General features: G+C 38.1%; 27 non-coding genes across 27 annotated transcripts; all 27 read left to right on the top strand.

The window, feature by feature from the left end:
- Positions 1-11,332: 11,332 nt before the first annotated feature.
- trnai-uau (transfer RNA isoleucine (anticodon UAU)) lies at positions 11,333-11,426 on the top strand. The gene is made up of 2 exons: positions 11,333-11,370; positions 11,391-11,426. It is a non-coding gene; the product is annotated as a tRNA-Ile (tRNA).
- Positions 11,427-11,714: 288 nt separating this feature from the next.
- On the top strand, positions 11,715-11,808 carry trnai-uau (transfer RNA isoleucine (anticodon UAU)). The gene is made up of 2 exons: positions 11,715-11,752; positions 11,773-11,808. It is a non-coding gene; the product is annotated as a tRNA-Ile (tRNA).
- Positions 11,809-12,096: 288 nt separating this feature from the next.
- trnai-uau (transfer RNA isoleucine (anticodon UAU)) lies at positions 12,097-12,190 on the top strand. Its single transcript has 2 exons — positions 12,097-12,134; positions 12,155-12,190. It is a non-coding gene; the product is annotated as a tRNA-Ile (tRNA).
- A 288-nt stretch (positions 12,191-12,478) lies between these two features.
- trnai-uau (transfer RNA isoleucine (anticodon UAU)) lies at positions 12,479-12,572 on the top strand. The gene is made up of 2 exons: positions 12,479-12,516; positions 12,537-12,572. It is a non-coding gene; the product is annotated as a tRNA-Ile (tRNA).
- A 288-nt stretch (positions 12,573-12,860) lies between these two features.
- trnai-uau (transfer RNA isoleucine (anticodon UAU)) lies at positions 12,861-12,954 on the top strand. Its single transcript has 2 exons — positions 12,861-12,898; positions 12,919-12,954. It is a non-coding gene; the product is annotated as a tRNA-Ile (tRNA).
- Positions 12,955-13,242: 288 nt separating this feature from the next.
- Positions 13,243-13,336, top strand: trnai-uau (transfer RNA isoleucine (anticodon UAU)). The gene is made up of 2 exons: positions 13,243-13,280; positions 13,301-13,336. It is a non-coding gene; the product is annotated as a tRNA-Ile (tRNA).
- Positions 13,337-13,624: 288 nt separating this feature from the next.
- Positions 13,625-13,718, top strand: trnai-uau (transfer RNA isoleucine (anticodon UAU)). Its single transcript has 2 exons — positions 13,625-13,662; positions 13,683-13,718. It is a non-coding gene; the product is annotated as a tRNA-Ile (tRNA).
- Positions 13,719-14,006: 288 nt separating this feature from the next.
- trnai-uau (transfer RNA isoleucine (anticodon UAU)) lies at positions 14,007-14,100 on the top strand. The gene is made up of 2 exons: positions 14,007-14,044; positions 14,065-14,100. It is a non-coding gene; the product is annotated as a tRNA-Ile (tRNA).
- A 670-nt stretch (positions 14,101-14,770) lies between these two features.
- trnai-uau (transfer RNA isoleucine (anticodon UAU)) lies at positions 14,771-14,864 on the top strand. Its single transcript has 2 exons — positions 14,771-14,808; positions 14,829-14,864. It is a non-coding gene; the product is annotated as a tRNA-Ile (tRNA).
- A 288-nt stretch (positions 14,865-15,152) lies between these two features.
- Positions 15,153-15,246, top strand: trnai-uau (transfer RNA isoleucine (anticodon UAU)). Its single transcript has 2 exons — positions 15,153-15,190; positions 15,211-15,246. It is a non-coding gene; the product is annotated as a tRNA-Ile (tRNA).
- A 288-nt stretch (positions 15,247-15,534) lies between these two features.
- trnai-uau (transfer RNA isoleucine (anticodon UAU)) lies at positions 15,535-15,628 on the top strand. The gene is made up of 2 exons: positions 15,535-15,572; positions 15,593-15,628. It is a non-coding gene; the product is annotated as a tRNA-Ile (tRNA).
- A 288-nt stretch (positions 15,629-15,916) lies between these two features.
- On the top strand, positions 15,917-16,010 carry trnai-uau (transfer RNA isoleucine (anticodon UAU)). The gene is made up of 2 exons: positions 15,917-15,954; positions 15,975-16,010. It is a non-coding gene; the product is annotated as a tRNA-Ile (tRNA).
- Positions 16,011-16,298: 288 nt separating this feature from the next.
- trnai-uau (transfer RNA isoleucine (anticodon UAU)) lies at positions 16,299-16,392 on the top strand. Its single transcript has 2 exons — positions 16,299-16,336; positions 16,357-16,392. It is a non-coding gene; the product is annotated as a tRNA-Ile (tRNA).
- Positions 16,393-16,680: 288 nt separating this feature from the next.
- On the top strand, positions 16,681-16,774 carry trnai-uau (transfer RNA isoleucine (anticodon UAU)). The gene is made up of 2 exons: positions 16,681-16,718; positions 16,739-16,774. It is a non-coding gene; the product is annotated as a tRNA-Ile (tRNA).
- Positions 16,775-17,062: 288 nt separating this feature from the next.
- On the top strand, positions 17,063-17,156 carry trnai-uau (transfer RNA isoleucine (anticodon UAU)). The gene is made up of 2 exons: positions 17,063-17,100; positions 17,121-17,156. It is a non-coding gene; the product is annotated as a tRNA-Ile (tRNA).
- Positions 17,157-17,444: 288 nt separating this feature from the next.
- On the top strand, positions 17,445-17,538 carry trnai-uau (transfer RNA isoleucine (anticodon UAU)). Its single transcript has 2 exons — positions 17,445-17,482; positions 17,503-17,538. It is a non-coding gene; the product is annotated as a tRNA-Ile (tRNA).
- A 288-nt stretch (positions 17,539-17,826) lies between these two features.
- On the top strand, positions 17,827-17,920 carry trnai-uau (transfer RNA isoleucine (anticodon UAU)). The gene is made up of 2 exons: positions 17,827-17,864; positions 17,885-17,920. It is a non-coding gene; the product is annotated as a tRNA-Ile (tRNA).
- Positions 17,921-18,208: 288 nt separating this feature from the next.
- trnai-uau (transfer RNA isoleucine (anticodon UAU)) lies at positions 18,209-18,302 on the top strand. The gene is made up of 2 exons: positions 18,209-18,246; positions 18,267-18,302. It is a non-coding gene; the product is annotated as a tRNA-Ile (tRNA).
- Positions 18,303-18,590: 288 nt separating this feature from the next.
- Positions 18,591-18,684, top strand: trnai-uau (transfer RNA isoleucine (anticodon UAU)). Its single transcript has 2 exons — positions 18,591-18,628; positions 18,649-18,684. It is a non-coding gene; the product is annotated as a tRNA-Ile (tRNA).
- Positions 18,685-18,972: 288 nt separating this feature from the next.
- trnai-uau (transfer RNA isoleucine (anticodon UAU)) lies at positions 18,973-19,066 on the top strand. The gene is made up of 2 exons: positions 18,973-19,010; positions 19,031-19,066. It is a non-coding gene; the product is annotated as a tRNA-Ile (tRNA).
- A 288-nt stretch (positions 19,067-19,354) lies between these two features.
- Positions 19,355-19,448, top strand: trnai-uau (transfer RNA isoleucine (anticodon UAU)). Its single transcript has 2 exons — positions 19,355-19,392; positions 19,413-19,448. It is a non-coding gene; the product is annotated as a tRNA-Ile (tRNA).
- Positions 19,449-19,736: 288 nt separating this feature from the next.
- On the top strand, positions 19,737-19,830 carry trnai-uau (transfer RNA isoleucine (anticodon UAU)). The gene is made up of 2 exons: positions 19,737-19,774; positions 19,795-19,830. It is a non-coding gene; the product is annotated as a tRNA-Ile (tRNA).
- Positions 19,831-20,500: 670 nt separating this feature from the next.
- On the top strand, positions 20,501-20,594 carry trnai-uau (transfer RNA isoleucine (anticodon UAU)). Its single transcript has 2 exons — positions 20,501-20,538; positions 20,559-20,594. It is a non-coding gene; the product is annotated as a tRNA-Ile (tRNA).
- Positions 20,595-20,882: 288 nt separating this feature from the next.
- On the top strand, positions 20,883-20,976 carry trnai-uau (transfer RNA isoleucine (anticodon UAU)). The gene is made up of 2 exons: positions 20,883-20,920; positions 20,941-20,976. It is a non-coding gene; the product is annotated as a tRNA-Ile (tRNA).
- A 288-nt stretch (positions 20,977-21,264) lies between these two features.
- trnai-uau (transfer RNA isoleucine (anticodon UAU)) lies at positions 21,265-21,358 on the top strand. Its single transcript has 2 exons — positions 21,265-21,302; positions 21,323-21,358. It is a non-coding gene; the product is annotated as a tRNA-Ile (tRNA).
- Positions 21,359-21,646: 288 nt separating this feature from the next.
- trnai-uau (transfer RNA isoleucine (anticodon UAU)) lies at positions 21,647-21,740 on the top strand. Its single transcript has 2 exons — positions 21,647-21,684; positions 21,705-21,740. It is a non-coding gene; the product is annotated as a tRNA-Ile (tRNA).
- A 288-nt stretch (positions 21,741-22,028) lies between these two features.
- Positions 22,029-22,122, top strand: trnai-uau (transfer RNA isoleucine (anticodon UAU)). Its single transcript has 2 exons — positions 22,029-22,066; positions 22,087-22,122. It is a non-coding gene; the product is annotated as a tRNA-Ile (tRNA).
- The last annotated feature ends 212 nt before the right edge of the window (positions 22,123-22,334 follow it).

Genomic DNA, 22,334 nt, shown 5'->3' with positions numbered 1-22,334 from the left:
AGATTTGGGGACACCTCAACCATTTGGTTGAGATGGTTTTCTAAAGGCTACCCATAATTTAACATTTTCTTTAAGCCATTTAAAACCACAGTATAATATATTTGCCTTTGAAAGATTCATGATTTCACTGGTGCTTACATCCTGAAATGATTCTAGTACAATGGTCTGTTCCTGAAAACAATTTTAGTACAAAAACACAAACAACAACATATTCAATTTACATTTATACATCCTGCATATGCTCCAAAGCGACTTCTGTTGTATTATAGGTACACATTTGATCAGTTCTTGCTATCCCTGGGAATTAAACATGACCTTGGCATTGCTAGCACCATGCTACTAAAAAGCTGGATATCGTACAATAACTCAAATTGTCGTTAAATATGGATTTAAGTTAAAAAGAACATGACAGAGAATGATAGCAAACTGTTAAGAAATTGCAGATTGAAATCTCTGTTGATTCACAGCACAAAGCCTGACCTGCAGACATTCAAACTTCTTTTTTGAAATGTTTGCACAAGGTAAGATCTTGAATGCACAGCTGAACACAAAGAGCCAGCCTTGAAATACTTGGCCAGGAATAAAAATGAGCTAAAAATATAAACCATACCCTTGAGTGTTGGGCTGAAAAGCATTCCCACTGAGTCTCAGACAGAAATGCTGGAAAAAGTGGTGTTAGGAAAAGAACAGGGCTATAACATAGCTAGGCAAGCACTCACATAACGTTCTGAAAGTAAGGGTGAATTTTTCAGCTTCACTTCAACTTTCAGGTCAAACAGGGAAGAGCCGGTGACAATGTTCGGAGCTCTTTCATCAGGCTCAGGAGCTGACAGGAGATTGTAAGAATATCCGCTTTGATCACTTGCATTGATCCTTTCTGTCTCGGGTTAATTGTGGCTGTCTAATATTGTCAGTCATTGTCTGTCAACGGAAATCTGCAGGAATTAAAAAGAGATTAAGACTTGAAACAAATAAAGGAGAGAGAATGTACCTGTATAATGATCGCCCTCTCTCAATATTTCATTCTCTTCTCCTTGACTCTTTCTTTTGATGTCAATTCTTGAAACTCAAACGTCTCAATTTTTTGTAACATATTTGTTTGCTCTTTTTTCATGCCATCTTCCTCTCATCATTGAAGGCTTATGTGGTCCATGCCTTTGTTAAGCAAATGTAAAGCAATCAAAGTCTATAAATGATTGTACTCATATCAGCTCAGAGGAAAGAAAGGACATACATACAGGCCTTTGATTAATACAAATATTGAAATATTTTTGTTATAAAGCACTTTTAAACTTTTTTTTACAATGATTGTAATATGTGGTGGTCAATGTCTTTTCTTTTAAACCTGTATTTCCATGGTAATTGATCTCAACAGTTGACATTTACTTTTTTCAAATCAGTCAGTCCATCATCAAGGTTACAGTATATATGTTTACCATGGTTTGAAATAACCAATGGCTATTGGAATTTTCAATTAATTCAATTATTTCAACTATTCCTAATGTGAAAATGAAAACCAAATAGATTTTCGTTCACAGCAGATGTCTCAATGTGTTACAAGCAATCACACAAATTTCTGTGGTGGTATTTTTTCAGAAAGGCTAAATGTCATCATGCTTTACTGGATAGGGAGTGCAAATCCATAAACACATTTTTTTTTTTCCCCATCCTTTTTCAGTAAAAAAAGTCACCCATTCTGCTTTCATCAGAAGTGGTCATTTCTTCTCCTCTTGAAAGTTGTCCCCTTCAAACACAATATCACATCTTCTACGTCTCCTTTGTTGGTCTAGAAATGTCTGTTTCTTATTATGAACAGGAAACTGATTCAAGTGTATTATTGATATAGCCTACATTAGAAAGACAAACAATAATGTTACTTAAAATCAGCCAGGTGGATTTTCAATATCATGACATTATTAAACTAACATACAAGCTCATGGAAGATGCAACAGGTGTTACAGCGAATTAAAACTTTCTTATCGTATTACTCTGGACATGGTCAACTTATTTTTGAGCAAGTAAACCTGATGATGATAAACCATAAATAATTATTAGCAGACGTTCTCAACTGGTATGGCATGAAAATGAGTAACTGGTCTACTCTGGTTATATATATATATATATATATATATATATATATTTTTTTTTAAGTATATTTTTGTAGACATTTTGCTAAAACAAATTTGACTCTCTGTTGGGTTGCCACTTGATGTCCATTTTAAACTTTTGATAATATCCATATTTACTGTAACACATTAAAGTAAAATTCTATCTTCCGGCTGAAGCCATTCACAGTCGACTTGTCCCTAATGCACTTTTAACGCTACTTGTGACTTAATGCGTCAGTGCGGAGCGTAAATATCAGCAGTGTGTCACATTTCTTGCGTAGGTTGCGAATCCGTATGTTTGTTTGGCTGGAAGCTAGTTATTTTACTTTAGAAAGTTTTAAATATTAATATATATCTTACACAAATGCTTCGCTTCAGAAGGCCTTTATTAACCCCCCAGAGCTGCGTGGAACACTTTTATGATGGATAGATGCACTTTTTTTGTACTTCAAAACAGAAACAGTCATTCACTGCCAATATAAAGCTTGAAAGAGCCGGGATATTTTTTAATATAACAATTGTCATATACACCTATAACAATCTGTCCCTTTAACCTTAACATCCCTGTGTGTTCAATGAAAAAAAATTTTTTCTTACTTTTACAGTAAAAGAGGAACATTTTTTGTCTGTTTTTTAAATAAATGACTGCAATAATATTTTCGTTGTAGACTAAAGAAAGAGAGAGAGAGAGAGACGTCCATGATGACTCATTTTCACTACAAAGCCATTTCATTTGTTTTAATAGGGTAGAGAAAGAGTGCTAACGTTAATTTCTACTATTTGTGCTCTGCATTAGAATATTGTGACAGTTAATTGTCTAACTATCTAGTCATAACTAATGTTTTTAGCTGGAAAATTAAAAAAAAAAAAGCCATTTTGGTTTGACCTTTAGGCAGGGGTAGCCTATTGTAAAGCAGACAGAGGAGGAATTCATAATTAATTGTGCCTGCTGATTGCAATGTTTTTTATGCTGCCTGTGTTGCTTCAGCAACTAACTCAGTATATGCTCAATAATGGAAATCATATGTGCAATGCATCTAAATCAGCTCCCTTGGGCACTGATCAGGGAGCCATTTAAAGGGCCGTATCAGTCTGAAAATGCTTCCTATGCACTGAAACGTTTGCTCCCTAAAAAGTCCCACAATGCACCCTTGAAAACCAGGGAGCATCAACGCTCACTATGTTGAAGTGTGAAACATAAATCACGCAAGCCAACTCAACACATATAATGACACACAATAGATATTTTGAAAAAACAAACCGTTATTTAATTATATTTCAACACATACATTGTACAATTATGATTAAGTTACAGCTAAATGCTGCAGGTATACGTAAACAATCAAAGTTTTATCATAATGCCCTTCAAAATAACATAAACAAAATGAATGTCAGAATAATATCAATTCTGATGTTGTTCATAAATATTAGGGATGTTGGATTATGCAATTCACAGTTTACTAAGCAAGTCACAGTTCTCATTCAATATGGGGAGAAAGAAAGATCTTTCTGAAGATGAAAAGCATGACGTGTCTGGCAAAATGCATGAAAACAAATAATATTTTGCACAAACTGAATCGAGATTATAGAATTGTTAGAAGATTTGAAGATTTGAAAATTTGAATTCGCCACTGTTTTATGCCAGCCCGTTCTCATCCTTTAGCGTCACATAAAACGCTATATGACAAAACGACGCTATACTACGCACATGGCACCCTTTATCGTTAATATAACACGCGAACCCAAGACGTCATAAATCCTTTAGCGTGAATATGACACGCAGACCCTACCCCACACCTAAACTTAGCCCTCACAGCGCGTGTTATATTAACGATAACGGGTGCCATGTGCGTAGTATAGCGCCGTTTTGTCATATAGCGTTCTATATGCCGCTAAAGGATGAGAATGTGTTGTTTATGCCAATCATAAATCAAACCAAGACCCTTCCTGCCCACTGCCAGCAACAAAAAAAGCCTCATCCTCAGAAAATAGCCCCCTTTCATTTCTCTCCCCTTTGTTTCTAGTGGCAGTGAAAGAGCCTATTTTCAAATCTATAATTTCTCAAGGCAATTTGCAGTGTGCGTTAAGGCAGCATGTACTGTCGATGCACTTTGATTAGCGTTGGGTTTTTCCGTAGCTCATTTCACAGTGGTGTGTTTAGACATACGGGAGATGAAGTGCTTCTGTTCTGTCTGCTCTAATTCCCTCTCTCCTCCATGCACGCTTTTGAAGGCTCCTTTGAGACTCCGGGGCCACAATAGCATCATAAACATGGCACCTTTGGTAGTGTGGGCTTATGTGTGTGCTTGTGTAGCCCAGGGTATACTGGAAAATGGAGTTAACATGCTGATGTCATGAGGCTTAGGATGTTGACGGCGCTGTGATATGGACGGTGATATGGTCGGTAATTGGTATTTCTCTCAGAGGTGTATAAAGGAGCAGGAGGTCAGCTGTCTTTGCTTTCAGTGAAAGTGGCCCTCAGATGACCCAGAGGCTAAATGAGCGTTTGAGCATTCTGTACATGCATGCCAGTAATGAGGTGGGAATCTGCAGTGAAATAAGTCAAGATGTCCATTGCTTGTTATAGGTTGTTATTATAATTCAAGTTGTGCGTTTTATGATCCGTGTCCAAGTTTATGCCTTGTATTTTTTTCTGTTAAATAAAGTTGTTATTTCCCAGATTCAGTGTTAAATTTTTTTTTAAATGTTGTATATTTTTTTCATTTTGATAAAAATATATTTAGTCAGTATTCAATTTTACTTTTTTAATTTGACCAAATAACATTTTAGTTTATAACTTTTAGTTTAAAATGCAAAATTATATATTCAGTATTCTATATATAGACATTTTAGAATCTAAAAATCAACATTTAACAAAAACTTGAAAGTTGTGACAATATGACATTTCTTGTCCGGTCTAAGTTATTGACGCATATGTCGGGTGACTAATCGCTCTGGAGGAAAGTGACAGGATGACAATGATTGGCTTACCCATGGAGCATTTAAGCACTGCTAAAACATGACAAACAGTTTGTTAAACAATGGAAGAAGAGGGAGTGTTCGAAAAACCTGTTTGAAAATAGTCACTATTTTGGCAACTTCATTTGGCGAAATTGACTCAGACTAGATCTCCCTCTCTCTCTCACTTTTTTTTCTAGCTATCCTTATTTCAACTTCACAAGTTTGTTCCTAGGTGTTCTTCTCGACAGTGCAATAATAAGTGATACCTCTGGAGAATAAGCTGGACTTCTTGGAATCCGACTTTAACACTCATCTTTAAATCATGGATCCCAACTCCTCCTGTCGCCTCCAATCTTGTATGTCCACCTGGCTGGACACTAGCTCATCCATCTGCCACCACTGCATCCCGCTGATCATATTTCACTGTTTTACTTTCATGCCTCTAAGCCTCATAGAGATAAAGACCCAAGAAGATTGAGAGATAGGCAGCAAGAAAACTTGTTTTGGAAGTGAGCTAAGCTGGTAACAGCAGTACAAAACAACAACAACATAATCTGCACAGGGGCTCAGATTTTTTTCTGCTGGTGGGGTTTATTGGGTTACCCTCATAACAGGGTCTCAAACAATACTGTAAAAAAAAAAAAAAACGTTTTTGGGTCAAATAAATCTGTTCTTCATGTGGTAACATAATTTAACTGATTTTATTCAATTAAGTAGCCTTTTACTTTATTACAATTATAAAATATTATTTTATTATAGTATATCTTTTTAAATAATATTAGATCAACCTAAAAAAAAGAATCACTTGTATTCCTCATAAGTCACTTTGAACAGTAACGATAAATGTAAATGTTTCAGATCAGGTAAATTCAGTAAATGTTTCAGTGGTTTTCCCCCACTAGGTCTGAAGGTGACCTTAGTGTCATCCCAGCCATGGTGTGTTGTATATTTGTTGTTTTAATACTGTTACAACTGATGACTATGTCATTCGATAACATTTTGTCTCTGAAAATCTGACCATCACATCATCATCATCATTGACACAATCAATGATGTTTGTAAATAAATATTTCCATTGAACAAATCCCTTTTTTTTCTCATTGAGTTTACAAATTGAAATGATACAAACTATGTTTTTTAAGGCCATGTCAATTTACTGTGGTGTTGAGGACTTGATACACCTTTAATAAATAGTGCAGTTGTTGTCAGGTGGGAGGGAGATGAAAAGAATATAAGGTATTTGCTATTCAGCAGTGTACACAGAAAACAAATGAAGTGTAGCTAAGAAAATATTACTTACAAGTGTCAAACACCAGTGTGAGCAAAGCCAAGGCTGAGTGAGACTCATGTATGCTCATATTTTTTCACTCAGCATTGGTACGATTTTTTCATTTTAATTTCCTTTTTCAGTTTTATCAGTTAAATACGCAGCATGTTCGTTCTAGTATCAGTTTGAGACGTAATGGGAAAGTAGACTAAATATTTGCTTATGTCTGTATCAGATTATGTATAAATTATTGGTTCTTTATTCCAGGAAAAACATTCTAGACATACTATATTCATTTTGTACTTCAAAAAAAAAAAAAATGTTTTAATAAAGAAATAATGTTTGGGTAAAAATTGATTATGAAATGTGCAAAAATAGCAAAGATGTTTGGTTGTTCTGACCATATTCCAAAGGGGCATGACCCAAAGAGCGTGAATATAGTAAAGAATATAGTAATTGGTGCCAGATGTCATCCACTGGATGAATTACATGGGGCCATGAGGACACTAATGGAGACATGCATCTAAAGGCACGTGCCAATCAGCTGCCAGCTGTCTTCATTGACACGTAATATTCCTGCTTTTCAGTCAACACACTGCAATAAATTATTCCTTAAAACACGATAAATTAAGCAACACTGCATGTGTTATGTTTTAGATCCCATCCTAAATATGACTAATTGTCTCTTATTCTTTTATATATCATATTTTGTTCACTTGTAGTAAGAAAATATATATACTGAGTCACTGACATTAAATATAAATTCACTGAAAAGTCTCAAGTAAACTTGATCTGGATTCAATTATAGTTAAATAACCAGAAAAAAGTAGCCTATAGCTTGTGGTAGATTTTTCTCTATTTGACACCTGACTTAAAGGAACACTCCGACTTTTTGGGACTTTAGCCTATTCACCTTACCCCCCAGAGTTAGATAAGTCCATACATACCTTTTTCATCTCCGTGCGTGCTATAAGTCTGTTTGACGCACCCACCGCTAGCCTAGCTTAGCAAAAAGACTGGATGTGAATGGTTGCAGCTTTCATACTTTCCAAATGAGTGACAAAATAACGCAAACGTTTTCCTACTTACATGTTGTTGTTTGTATAGTCACAGAGTGTGCAAATATGAAGGCCATATGAGACACAGACATCTTTTGACCGTATAAATACTATATTTTCTGAAGGCGAAGCACTGCTACTTGGGCAGAGTGATAACCATCACCTGAGACGCACCGTGACGAGGAGCAGTTCGCTCAGTGTTGGAGTAAAGAGTCAGCAATTACTAACGTTAGATAGAAAAGCATAGTTTATCATGGGTGTTTGCTTTATTGTATGAGCTGTGACAATAAACAGGGGAGACCAGTACCATGTTTCATTGATTTCCAACCAAAAACGCACCCAGATTTTTTTTTATAAATATCACATGAATAAATAATTATTATTACAGGAATCAATATATTTTAAATGCAATTTATTAGCTGAACCAAATGTATTCAACAGTAGCTTATATAATATACAGTATAATTGCATTACTATAGAATAGAATAAGGGGAAAGTAATAGCACAAATTGTTTTTGCACAATGAATTCACAGCCTATCGTACCCTTTTGCACGCTCAAGTTCGTTATTTCCATGGTTATTTCAAATTTAGGCTACTGGCGCGCCGCGCGCAGGGTGCAAGTTCAACGCGGTGAACGCGCTCGTTTTTTTTCCAAGCGCGTCCGCACCGCATCAAGATAAAAACATATTCATACCCTAATCATATAATAGTGTCACTAACGTTACATTAGATCTGGCTAAAGGCACTGTTACAGTAGGTCATCTAAAAACATAACGGAACACTTACCTCAGCCGCAGGTGATCCACTTGTCCTGTCTGTGCTATAGATGGGATGGCCGTATCCTTCAGCACATTATGGTCCGTGTGGCAAATTCCATTTTTTCAAAATAGTCGTCCATTGAAATGTACCGAGCAAACATAATGTCCCTTGATAATCTATTTAGGTGTGTTTGGATAAATATCCAGAGTAAGTTAGCCATTTCTTCATCCAGTCAGCGTTTTTAGTTGGAATTCTGTGAAACATGGTTACCTCCCCTGTTTACAGTCGCAGCTATTTACAATAGAGCGAAAACCCATGACTCTAAACTACGCTTTTACTATTTATAAATTGCTGACTCTGTTACCCAAACACTGAGCGAACTCTCCGCTCCTCACCACGGCGTGTCTCCGGTGATGCGGTTATTACTCCGTCAAAGTAGCAGTGCTTCGCCTTCAGAGAATAGTTCCCAGGTTTTATACGGTTAAAAGATGTCTGTGTCTCATTTGACTTTGTTATTTGTACATTATGTGACTATACAAATCACAACATGTAAATAGGAAAACGTTTGCGTTATTTTGCCACTCATTTGGATTAGTATGAAAGCTGCAACCATTCACATCCAGTCTTTGTGCTAAGCTAGGCTAGCGGTGGGTACGTCAAACAGACCTATAGCACGCACGGAGATGAAAAAGGTATGTATGGACTTATCTAACTCTGGGGGGTAGTGTTGTCACGGTACCAAAATTTTAGTATTCGGTAGTATACTAATTTTAGTATTCTCGGTACCAATTTCGGTACCAAAGCTTAGTTTAAATTTACATATATTTAAGTGTTTATCACGGTTACAAGTATGGAAACTGTACATTTGCATTATAAAAAGATTTAGATAAAATGACCTAAAATAAACAGTATGCACTAACACATTTTTAAAGTTGTTTGTAAAGTTTTAATCCGTTAACATTTATTTAATGCACAATGAATGAAGTGAAACAACCAAGTGTTTGTATTAAATAACATTTACAAACATTAATTAATGTTGTAAAAATATATTGTTCACTCAATGTGTTGATGTGAACTAAGTAATGTTGATGAATGGTAGCTATCTTATTGTAGCATTACCAAACTATACAGGAGATAAAACATGTTTTATTTGACTTGTCTGTACTTTTATTTAATCTAAAACTGCATTCATATTTAATTTTAAAAAGGCTTTTTAAACCTGCTGAGTTAAAGGCAAGAATACGCCTAGAACTGGCACTGACATAATAAATAGGGATGCATCGATTCTAATACCAGTACTCTGGTGTCGGGTGGATACTACTGTGCTCATGTACTCGTAAAACTACCCCGAAAGCACTTTAGAGGCCGTTCACATATCGCGCGTGTTTTTTTATTATATTTTTGCGCGTGCTTATTCTTTCCAAAGCGCTTGCTCTCACGCGGCGTCTGTCGTTGCTATGCAACAAGTTTTTATTATGAGCGCGCTTGCCTCGCGCCTATATTTGAAATTGCGACTTTGCATGTAATCGGCCTCTTATGGCAACGTGACATTAGCCTAATCCAAAATATTTCCATATGTGGCTCTTTCCTCCTTTCGTTTCAACAAGTGGATTCAGAGAGAGAGCGATATATCAGTGTTATGAAGAGGACGCAACTGTGCACCTTTCAGACAGCGCGTCTAGAACTGGATTAACCTGGTATTCGGTACCTAGAAAAGCTGGTACCGTAACATTTTTTTTTTTTAGTACCGACTTGGTACCGAAGTACCGAGTTTTTTGACAACACTACTGGGGGGTAAGGTGACTAGGCTAAAGTCCCAAAAAGTCGGAGTGTTCCTTTAAGTCTACCTGGGTCTCGTCTACAAGCGACCAGCAAAAGGAATACAACAGTTTTTCTTTTTATTGTATAAGAGCATGGCAAAAATGACATGAAACATCACCCAATGTCCCTACAATTTGATGGTTCTCGTTATGCAAACCCTTCTGTTACTAGGTAGGAGCAAAATTAGATCTCAAATCATTAGAAAAGTAGAGAAGTTCATTTGATTACTCAATATGTCATGAGACAATGCAGACAGTATATATATTTTTTATATTGTCATGGTCAGCACTTCAGAATTTTCCATGGACACGACATTTAAAGAACAAAACATTTTAGTATGTAACTGACTCCAAGGAGACACCGGACGCACAGCGTGGAAAGAAGTTAAGATCGGCAACCAGTCGATCACGTCCCGCCACAGTCCGCACCATAATTCACAAAATAATCCACACAGTCTAATGAGAGCGACCAGCGAAAACATGAGAGAGAGCGAGAGCACTTCACTGGCTCAGCTTATAAGCGCCACTATGCTGATCAGCTCCAGCTGCAGGATTTCATTCAGCATCATGCTTAAAACACAGGTACTGTACAAACCTGCAGGTGAGAATAAGCGGCAGAGCAATGCCGAGGTTGTGAGTTTGAGCCTCACCTGGAGCATGCTTTTAGAAAGCCATAAACTTAAAAGATCGTCTGAACATCACATTGCAGTCAGCCATTAGAAGAATGATCACGGAATAATGCAAAAACCCATTTGACTTTCTACATAAGTCTAGAACAAGTAGAGTATTAAAGGGCTTAAATGAAAGATTATTTTAAAACAGAATCACCCTCATAATAATAGCTGCAGTGGCTATAATAATCAGATTTTGGTAGATGTTGCTGTCTAGAAGCTCCGGTGGAAGCTCCAGTACGCAACAGAGCAATACCGAGGTTGTGATTTCGAGCCTCACCTGGGGCATGCTTTTAGAAAGCAAGAGATGCTATGGAATTGAAAAAACCCATTTAATGTTCAATGTATGTCTTAAACTAGTAGAGTATTAAAGGGCTAACTTGAGCCTCACCTGGAGCACACTTTTAGAAAGCAAGAGATGATATGAAATTGAAAGATTTCAGTGTCTATCTTAAAAGATCGTCTGAACATCACATTGCCATCATCCATTAGAAGAATGATCAAGGAATAATGGAAAAATCCATTTGATGTTCTAATGAAGGGCTAGATTGAAAGATTGTTTTAAAACTGAATCATAAGTTTACAGGTAGGGGCTTTTGTTATCAAGCGTAGTAGCCGGGCTTTAAAATGGATCAAGTTGTTTCTGATTCCCCACATTGTATTTGATAATATAGTTGTTTATGAGAAGCTCCAGTGGCGCAATCGGTCAGCGCGCGGTACTTATAAGGCAGTACGCAGCAGAGCAATGCCGAGGTTGTGAGTTCGAGCCTCACCTGGAGCATGGTTTTAGAAAGCAAGAGATGCTATGGAATTGAACGACTTCAATGTTTAACTTAAAAGATCATCTGACCATCTCATTGCCATCATCCATTAGAAGAATGATCAAGGAATAATGGAAAAATCCATTTGATGTTCTAATGAAGGGCTACACTGAAAGATTGTTTTAAAACTGAATCATAGGTTTACAGGTAGGGGCTTGAGTTATCAATCTTGGTAGCCAAGCTTTAAAATGGATCAAGTTGTTTCTGATTCCCCACATTGTATTTGATGATATAGTTGTTTATGAGAAGCTCCAGTGGCGCAATCGGTCAGCGCGCGGTACTTATAAGACAGTACGCTGCAGAGCAATGCCGAGGTTGTGAGTTCGAGCCTCACCTGGAGCATGGTTTTAGAAAGCAAGAGATGGTATGAAATTGAAAGATTTCGGTGTCTATCTTAAAAGATCATCCGAAGATCACATTGCCATCATCCATTAGAAGAATGATCAAGGAATAATGGAAAAATCCATTTGATGTTCTAATGAAGGGCTAGATTGAAAGATTGTTTTAAAACGGAATCATAGGTTTACAGGTAGGGGCTTGTGTTATCAAGCTTAGTAGCCGGGCTTTAAAATGGCTCAACTTGTTTCTGATTCCTCACATTGTTTTTGAAAATACTAATCTGGATCAGAAGCTCCAGTGGCGCAATCGGTCAGCGCGCGGTACTTATAAGGCAGTATGCAGCAGAGCAATGCCGAGGTTGTGAGTTCGAGCCTCACCTGGAGCATGGTTTTAGAAAGCAAGAGATGCTATGGAATTGAACGACTTCAATGTTTAACTTAAAAGATCATCTGACCATCTCATTGCCATCATCCATTAGAAGAATGATCAAGGAATAATGGAAAAATCCATTTGATGTTCTAATGAAGGGCTAGACTGAAAGATTGTTTTAAAACTGAATCATAGGTTTACAGGTAGGGGCTTGAGTTATCAATCTTGGTAGCCAAGCTTTAAAATGGATCAAGTTGTTTCTGATTCCCCACATTGTTTTTGAAAATATTAATTTCTATCAGGAGCTCCAGTGGCGCAATCGGTCAGCGCGCGGTACTTATAAGGCAGTACGCAGCAGAGCAATGCCGAGGTTGTGAGTTCGAGCCTCACCTGGAGCATGGTTTTAGAAAGCAAGAGATGATATGGAATAGATCGATTTCAATGTTTAACTTAAAAGATCATCTGACCATCTCATTGCCATCATCTATTAGCAGAATGATCAAGGAATAATGGAAAAATCCATTTGATGTTCTAATGAAGGGCTAGATTGAAAGATTATTTTAAAACTGAATCATAGGTTTACAGGTAGGGGCTTGTGTTATCAAGCTTAGTAGCCGGGCTTTAAAATGGCTCAACTTGTTTCTGATTCCTCACATTGTTTTTGAAAATACTAATCTGGATCAGAAGCTCCAGTGGCGCAATCGGTCAGCGCGCGGTACTTATAAGGCAGGACGCAGCAGAGCAATGCCGAGGTTGTGAGTTCGAGACTCACCTGGAGCATGGTTTTAGAAAGCAAGAGATGCTATGGAATTGAACGATTTCAATGTTTAACTTAAAAGATCATCTGACCATCTCATTGCCATCATCCATTAGAAGAATGATCAAGGAATAATGGAAAAATCCATTTGATGTTCTAATGAAGGGCTAGATTGAAAGATTGTTTTAAAACTGAATCATAAGTTTACAGGTAGGGGCTTGTGTTATCAAGCTTAGTAGCCGGGCTTTAAAATGGCTCAACTTGTTTCTGATTCCCCACATTTTTTTTGAAAATATTAGTTTCGGTCAGGAGCTCCAGTGGCGCAATCGGTCAGCGCGCGGTACTTATAAGGCAGTACGCAGCAGAGCAATGCCGAGGTTGTGAGTTCGAGCCTCACCTGGAGCATGGTTTTAGAAAGCAAGAGATGCTATGGAATTGAACGACTTCAATGTTTAACTTAAAAGATCATCTGACCATCTCATTGCCATCATCCATTAGAAGAATGATCAAGGAATAATGGAAAAATCCATTTGATGTTCTAATGAAGGGCTAGACTGAAAGATTGTTTTAAAACTGAATCATAGGTTTACAGGTAGGGGCTTGAGTTATCAATCTTGGTAGCCAAGCTTTAAAATGGATCAAGTTGTTTCTGATTCCCCACATTGTATTTGATAATATAGTTGTTTATGAGAAGCTCCAGTGGCGCAATCGGTCAGCGCGCGGTACTTATAAGGCAGTACGCAGCAGAGCAATGCCGAGGTTGTGAGTTCGAGCCTCACCTGGAGCATGGTTTTAGAAAGCAAGAGATGGTATGAAATTGATAGATTTCAGTGTCTATCTTAAAAGATCATCCGAAGATCTCATTGCCATCATCCATTAGAAGAATGATCAAGGAATAATGGAAAAATCCATTTGATGTTCTAATGAAGGGCTAGATTGAAAGATTGTTTTAAAACTGAATCATAAGTTTACAGGTAGGGGCTTGTGTTATCAAGCTTAGTAGCCGGGCTTTAAAATGGCTCAACTTGTTTCTGATTCCCCACATTGTTTTTGAAAATATTAATTTCTATCAGGAGCTCCAGTGGCGCAATCGGTCAGCGCGCGGTACTTATAAGGCAGTACGCAGCAGAGCAATGCCGAGGTTGTGAGTTCGAGCCTAACCTGGAGCATGGTTTTAGAAAGCAAGAGATGCTATGGAATTGAACGATTTCAATTTTTAACTTAAAAGATCATCTGACCATCTCATTGCCATCATCCATTAGAAGAATGATCAAGGAATAATGGAAAAATCCATTTGATGTTCTAATGAAGGGCTAGATTGAAAGATTGTTTTAAAACTGAATCATAGGTTTACAGGTAGGGGCTTGAGTTATCAAGCTTGGTAGCCGTGCTTTAAAATGGCTCAACTTGTTTCTGATTCCTCACATTGTTTTTGAAAATATTAATCTGTATCAGAAGCTCCACTGGCGCAATCGGTCAGCGTGCAGTACTTATAAGGCAGTACGCAGCAGAGCAATGCCGAGGTTGTGAGTTTGAGCCTCACCTGGAGCATGCTTTTAGAAAGCAAGAGATGGTATGAAACTGAAAGATTTCAGTGTCTATCTTAAAAGATCATCCGAAGATCACATTGCCATTATCCATTAGAAGAATGATCAAGGAATAATGGAAAAATCCATTTGATGTTCTAATGAAGGGCTAGATTGAAAGATTGTTTTAAAACTGAATCATAAGTTTACAGGTAGGGGCTTGTGTTATCAAGCTTAGTAGCCGGGCTTTAAAATGGCTCAACTTGTTTCTGATTCCCCAAATTTTTTTTGAAAATATTAGTTTTTGTCATGAGCTCCAGTGGCGCAATCGGTCAGCGCGCGGTACTTATAAGGCAGTACGCAGCAGAGCAATGCCGAGGTTGTGAGTTCGAGCCTCACCTGGAGCATGGTTTTAGAAAGCAAGAGATGCTATGGAATTGAACGATTTCAATGTTTAACTTAAAAGATCATCTGACCATCTCATTGCCATCATCCATTAGAAGAATGATCAAGGAATAATGGAAAAATCCATTTGATGTTCTAATGAAGGGCTTGATTGAAAGATTGTTTTAAAACTGAATCATAAGTTTACAGGTAGGGGCTTGAGTTATCAATCTTGGTAGCCAAGCTTTAAAATGGATCAAGTTGTTTCTGATTCCCCACATTGTATTTGATAATATAGTTGTTTATGAGAAGCTCCAGTGGCGCAATCGGTCAGCGCGCGGTACTTATAAGGCAGTACGCAGCAGAGCAATGCCGAGGTTGTGAGTTCGAGCCTCACCTGGAGCATGGTTTTAGAAAGCAAGAGATGGTATGGAATTGAACGATTTCAATTTTTAACTTAAAAGATCATCTGACCATCTCATTGCCATCATCCATTAGAAGAATGATCAAGGAATAATGGAAAAATCCATTTGATGTTCTAATGAAGGGCTAGATTGAAAGATTGTTTTAAAACTGAATCATAAGTTTACAGGTAGGGGCTTGTGTTATCAAGCTTAGTAGCCGGGCTTTAAAATGGCTCAACTTGTTTCTGATTCCCCACATTGTTTTTGAAAATATTAATTTCTATCAGGAGCTCCAGTGGCGCAATCGGTCAGCGCGCGGTACTTATAAGGCAGTATGCAGCAGAGCAATGCCGAGGTTGTGAGTTCGAGCCTCACCTGGAGCATGGTTTTAGAAAGCAAGAGATGCTATGGAATTGAACGACTTCAATGTTTAACTTAAAAGATCATCTGACCATCTCATTGCCATCATCCATTAGAAGAATGATCAAGGAATAATGGAAAAATCCATTTGATGTTCTAATGAAGGGCTAGACTGAAAGATTGTTTTAAAACTGAATCATAGGTTTACAGGTAGGGGCTTGAGTTATCAATCTTGGTAGCCAAGCTTTAAAATGGATCAAGTTGTTTCTGATTCCCCACATTGTATTTGATAATATAGTTGTTTATGAGATGCTCCAGTGGCGCAATCGGTCAGCGCGCGGTACTTATAAGGCAGTACGCAGCAGAGCAATGCCGAGGTTGTGAGTTCGAGCCTCACCTGGAGCATGGTTTTAGAAAGCAAGAGCTGCTATGGAATTGAACGATTTCAATGTTTAACTTAAAAGATCATCTGACCATCTCATTGCCATCATCCATTAGAAGAATGATCAAGGAATAATGGAAAAATCCATTTGATGTTCTAATGAAGGGCTTGATTGAAAGATTGTTTTAAAACTGAATCATAAGTTTACAGGTAGGGGCTTGAGTTATCAATCTTGGTAGCCAAGCTTTAAAATGGATCAAGTTGTTTCTGATTCCCCACATTGTATTTGATAATATAGTTGTTTATGAGAAGCTCCAGTGGCGCAATCGGTCAGCGCGCGGTACTTATAAGGCAGTACGCAGCAGAGCAATGCCGAGGTTGTGAGTTCGAGCCTCACCTGGAGCATGGTTTTAGAAAGCAAGAGATGGTATGGAATTGAACGATTTCAATTTTTAACTTAAAAGATCATCTGACCATCTCATTGCCATCATCCATTAGAAGAATGATCAAGGAATAATGGAAAAATCCATTTGATGTTCTAATGAAGGGCTAGATTGAAAGATTGTTTTAAAACTGAATCATAAGTTTACAGGTAGGGGCTTGTGTTATCAAGCTTAGTAGCCGGGCTTTAAAATGGCTCAACTTGTTTCTGATTCCCCACATTGTTTTTGAAAATATTAATTTCTATCAGGAGCTCCAGTGGCGCAATCGGTCAGCGCGCGGTACTTATAAGGCAGTATGCAGCAGAGCAATGCCGAGGTTGTGAGTTCGAGCCTCACCTGGAGCATGGTTTTAGAAAGCAAGAGATGCTATGGAATTGAACGACTTCAATGTTTAACTTAAAAGATCATCTGACCATCTCATTGCCATCATCCATTAGAAGAATGATCAAGGAATAATGGAAAAATCCATTTGATGTTCTAATGAAGGGCTAGACTGAAAGATTGTTTTAAAACTGAATCATAGGTTTACAGGTAGGGGCTTGAGTTATCAATCTTGGTAGCCAAGCTTTAAAATGGATCAAGTTGTTTCTGATTCCCCACATTGTATTTGATAATATAGTTGTTTATGAGATGCTCCAGTGGCGCAATCGGTCAGCGCGCGGTACTTATAAGGCAGTACGCAGCAGAGCAATGCCGAGGTTGTGAGTTCGAGCCTCACCTGGAGCATGGTTTTAGAAAGCAAGAGATGCTATGGATTTGAACGACTTCAATGTTTAACTTAAAAGATCATCTGACCATCTCATTGTCATCATCCATTAGAAGAATGATCAAGGAATAATGGAAAAATCCATTTGATGTTCTAATGAAGGGCTAGACTGAAAGATTGTTTTAAAACTGAATCATAGGTTTACAGGTAGGGGCTTGAGTTATCAATCTTGGTAGCCAAGCTTTAAAATGGATCAAGTTGTTTCTGATTCCCCACATTGTATTTGATAATATAGTTGTTTATGAGAAGCTCCAGTGGCGCAATCGGTCAGCGCGCGGTACTTATAAGGCAGTACGCAGCAGAGCAATGCCGAGGTTGTGAGTTCGAGCCTCACCTGGAGCATGGTTTTAGAAAGCAAGACATGGTATGAAATTGATAGATTTCAGTGTCTATCTTAAAAGATCATCCGAAGATCTCATTGCCATCATCCATTAGAAGAATGATCAAGGAATAATGGAAAAATCCATTTGATGTTCTAATGAAGGGCTAGATTGAAAGATTGTTTTAAAACTGAATCATAAGTTTACAGGTAGGGGCTTGTGTTATCAAGCTTAGTAGCCGGGCTTTAAAATGGCTCAACTTGTTTCTGATTCCTCACATTGTTTTTGAAAATACTAACCTGGAGCAGAAGCTCCAGTGGCGCAATCGGTCAGCGCGCGGTACTTATAAGGCAGTACGCAGCAGAGCATTGCCGAGGTTGTGAGTTCGAGCCTCACCTGGAGCATGGTTTTAGAAAGCAAGAGATGCTATTGAATTGAACGACTTCAATGTTTAACTTAAAAGATCATCTGACCATCTCATTGCCATCATCCATTAGAAGAATGATCAAGGAATAATGGAAAAATACATTTGATGTTCTAATGAAGGGCTAGACTAAAAGATTGTTTTAAAACTGAATCATAGGTTTACAGGTAGGGGCTTGAGTTATCAAGCTTGGTAGCCGTGCTTTAAAATGGCTCAACTTGTTTCTGATTCCTCACATTGTTTTTGAAAATATTAATCTGTATCAGAAGCTCCACTGGCGCAATCGGTCAGCGCGCGGTACTTATAAGGCAGTACGCAGCAGAGCAATGCCGAGGTTGTGAGTTTGAGCCTCACCTGGAGCATGCTTTTAGAAAGCAAGAGATGGTATGAAATTGAAAGATTTCAGTGTCTATCTTAAAAGATCATCCGAAGATCACATTGCCATCATCCATTAGAAGAATGATCAAGGAATAATGGAAAAATCCATTTGATGTTCTAATGAAGGGCTAGATTGAAAGATTGTTTTAAAACTGAATCATAAGTTTACAGGTAGGGGCTTGTGTTATCAAGCTTAGTAGCCGGGCTTTAAAATGGCTCAACTTGTTTCTGATTCCCCACATTGTTTTTGAAAATATTAATTTCTATCAGGAGCTCCAGTGGCGCAATCGGTCAGCGCGCGGTACTTATAAGGCAGTACGCAGCAGAGCAATGCCGAGGTTGTGAGTTCGAGCCTCACCTGGAGCATGGTTTTAGAAAGCAAGAGATGCTATGGAATTGAACGATTTCAATGTTTAACTTAAAAGATCATCTGACCATCTCATTGCCATCATCCATTAGAAGAATGATCAAGGAATAATGGAAAAATCCATTTGATGTTCTAATGAAGGGCTTGATTGAAAGATTGTTTTAAAACTGAATCTTAAGTTTACAGGTAGGGGCTTGTGTTATCAAGCTTAGTAGCCGGGCTTTAAAATGGCTCAACTTGTTTCTGATTCCCCACATTGTTTTTGAAAATATTAATTTCTATCAGGAGCTCCAGTGGCGCAATCGGTCAGCGCGCGGTACTTATAAGGCAGTACGCAGCAGAGCAATGCCGAGGTTGTGAGTTCGAGCCTCACCTGGAGCATGGTTTTAGAAAGCAAGAGATGCTATGGAATTGAACGATTTCAATGTTTATCTTAAAAGATCATCTGACCATCTCATTGCCATCATCTATTAGCAGAATGATCAAGGAATAATGGAAAAATCCATTTGATGTTCTGATGAAGGGCTAGATTGAAAGATTATTTTAAAACTGAATCATAGGTTTACAGGTAGGGGCTTGTGTTATCAAGCTTAGTAGCCGGGCTTTAAAATGGCTCAACTTCTTTCTGATTCCTCACATTGTTTTTGAAAATACTAATCTGGATCAGAAGCTCCAGTGGCGCAATCGGTCAGCGCGCGGTACTTATAAGGCAGTACGCAGCAGAGCAATGCCGAGGTTGTGAGTTCGAGCCTCACCTGGAGCATGGTTTTAGAAAGCAAGAGATGCTATGGATTTGAACGACTTCAATGTTTAACTTAAAAGATCATCTGACCATCTCATTGCCATCATCCATTAGAAGAATGATCAAGGAATAATGGAAAAATCCATTTGATGTTCTAATGAAGGGCTAGATTGAAAGATTGTTTTAAAACTGAATCATAAGTTTACAGGTAGGGGCTTTTGTTATCAAGCGTAGTAGCCGGGCTTTAAAATGGATCAAGTTGTTTCTGATTCCCCACATTGTATTTGATAATATAGTTGTTTATGAGAAGCTCCAGTGGCGCAATCGGTCAGCGCGCGGTACTTATAAGGCAGTACGCAGCAGAGCAATGCCGAGGTTGTGAGTTCGAGCCTCACCTGGAGCATGGTTTTAGAAAGCAAGAGATGGTATGAAACTGAAAGATTTCAGTGTCTATCTTAAAAGATCATCCGAAGATCACATTGCCATCATCCATTAGAAGAATGATCAAGGAATAATGGAAAAATCCATTTGATGTTCTAATGAAGGGCTAGATTGAAAGATTGTTTTAAAACTGAATCATAGGTTTACAGGTAGGGGCTTGAGTTATCAAGCTTGGTAGCCGTGCTTTAAAATGGCTCAACTTGTTTCTGATTCCTCACATTGTTTTTGAAAATATTAATCTGTATCAGAAGCTCCACTGGCGCAATCGGTCAGCGTGCAGTACTTATAAGGCAGTACGCAGCAGAGCAATGCCGAGGTTGTGAGTTTGAGCCTCACCTGGAGCATGCTTTTAGAAAGCAAGAGATGGTATGAAATTGAAAGATTTCAGTGTCTATCTTAAAAGATCATCCGAAGATCACATTGCCATTATCCATTAGAAGAATGATCAAGGAATAATGGAAAAATCCATTTGATGTTCTAATGAAGGGCTAGATTGAAAGATTGTTTTAAAACTGAATCATAAGTTTACAGGTAGGGGCTTGTGTTATCAAGCTTAGTAGCCGGGCTTTAAAATGGCTCAACTTGTTTCTGATTCCCCAAATTTTTTTTGAAAATATTAGTTTTTGTCATGAGCTCCAGTGGCGCAATCGGTCAGCGCGCGGTACTTATAAGGCAGTACGCAGCAGAGCAATGCCGAGGTTGTGAGTTCGAGCCTCACCTGGAGCATGGTTTTAGAAAGCAAGAGATGCTATGGAATTGAACGATTTCAATGTTTAACTTAAAAGATCATCTGACCATCTCATTGCCATCATCCATTAGAAGAATGATCAAGGAATAATGGAAAAATCCATTTGATGTTCTAATGAAGGGCTTGATTGAAAGATTGTTTTAAAACTGAATCATAAGTTTACAGGTAGGGGCTTGAGTTATCAATCTTGGTAGCCAAGCTTTAAAATGGATCAAGTTGTTTCTGATTCCCCACATTGTATTTGATAATATAGTTGTTTATGAGAAGCTCCAGTGGCGCAATCGGTCAGCGCGCGGTACTTATAAGGCAGTACGCAGCAGAGCAATGCCGAGGTTGTGAGTTCGAGCCTCACCTGGAGCATGGTTTTAGAAAGCAAGAGATGGTATGGAATTGAACGATTTCAATTTTTAACTTAAAAGATCATCTGACCATCTCATTGCCATCATCCATTAGAAGAATGATCAAGGAATAATGGAAAAATCCATTTGATGTTCTAATGAAGGGCTAGATTGAAAGATTGTTTTAAAACTGAATCATAAGTTTACAGGTAGGGGCTTGTGTTATCAAGCTTAGTAGCCGGGCTTTAAAATGGCTCAACTTGTTTCTGATTCCCCACATTGTTTTTGAAAATATTAATTTCTATCAGGAGCTCCAGTGGCGCAATCGGTCAGCGCGCGGTACTTATAAGGCAGTATGCAGCAGAGCAATGCCGAGGTTGTGAGTTCGAGCCTCACCTGGAGCATGGTTTTAGAAAGCAAGAGATGCTATGGAATTGAACGACTTCAATGTTTAACTTAAAAGATCATCTGACCATCTCATTGCCATCATCCATTAGAAGAATGATCAAGGAATAATGGAAAAATCCATTTGATGTTCTAATGAAGGGCTAGACTGAAAGATTGTTTTAAAACTGAATCATAGGTTTACAGGTAGGGGCTTGAGTTATCAATCTTGGTAGCCAAGCTTTAAAATGGATCAAGTTGTTTCTGATTCCCCACATTGTATTTGATAATATAGTTGTTTATGAGATGCTCCAGTGGCGCAATCGGTCAGCGCGCGGTACTTATAAGGCAGTACGCAGCAGAGCAATGCCGAGGTTGTGAGTTCGAGCCTCACCTGGAGCATGGTTTTAGAAAGCAAGAGATGCTATGGATTTGAACGACTTCAATGTTTAACTTAAAAGATCATCTGACCATCTCATTGTCATCATCCATTAGAAGAATGATCAAGGAATAATGGAAAAATCCATTTGATGTTCTAATGAAGGGCTAGACTGAAAGATTGTTTTAAAACTGAATCATAGGTTTACAGGTAGGGGCTTGAGTTATCAATCTTGGTAGCCAAGCTTTAAAATGGATCAAGTTGTTTCTGATTCCCCACATTGTATTTGATAATATAGTTGTTTATGAGAAGCTCCAGTGGCGCAATCGGTCAGCGCGCGGTACTTATAAGGCAGTACGCAGCAGAGCAATGCCGAGGTTGTGAGTTCGAGCCTCACCTGGAGCATGGTTTTAGAAAGCAAGACATGGTATGAAATTGATAGATTTCAGTGTCTATCTTAAAAGATCATCCGAAGATCTCATTGCCATCATCCATTAGAAGAATGATCAAGGAATAATGGAAAAATCCATTTGATGTTCTAATGAAGGGCTAGATTGAAAGATTGTTTTAAAACTGAATCATAAGTTTACTGGTAGGGGCTTGTGTTATCAAGCTTA

Source organism: Pimephales promelas, chromosome 20 (genome assembly GCF_988280905.1).
Source record: "Pimephales promelas chromosome 20, fPimPro1.hap1.1, whole genome shotgun sequence".
In the NCBI taxonomy this organism is placed as follows: Eukaryota; Metazoa; Chordata; class Actinopteri; order Cypriniformes; family Leuciscidae; genus Pimephales; species Pimephales promelas.
The sequence above is the reverse complement of the archived record's forward strand: the minus strand, read 5'-3'. Positions and strand labels throughout refer to the sequence as shown.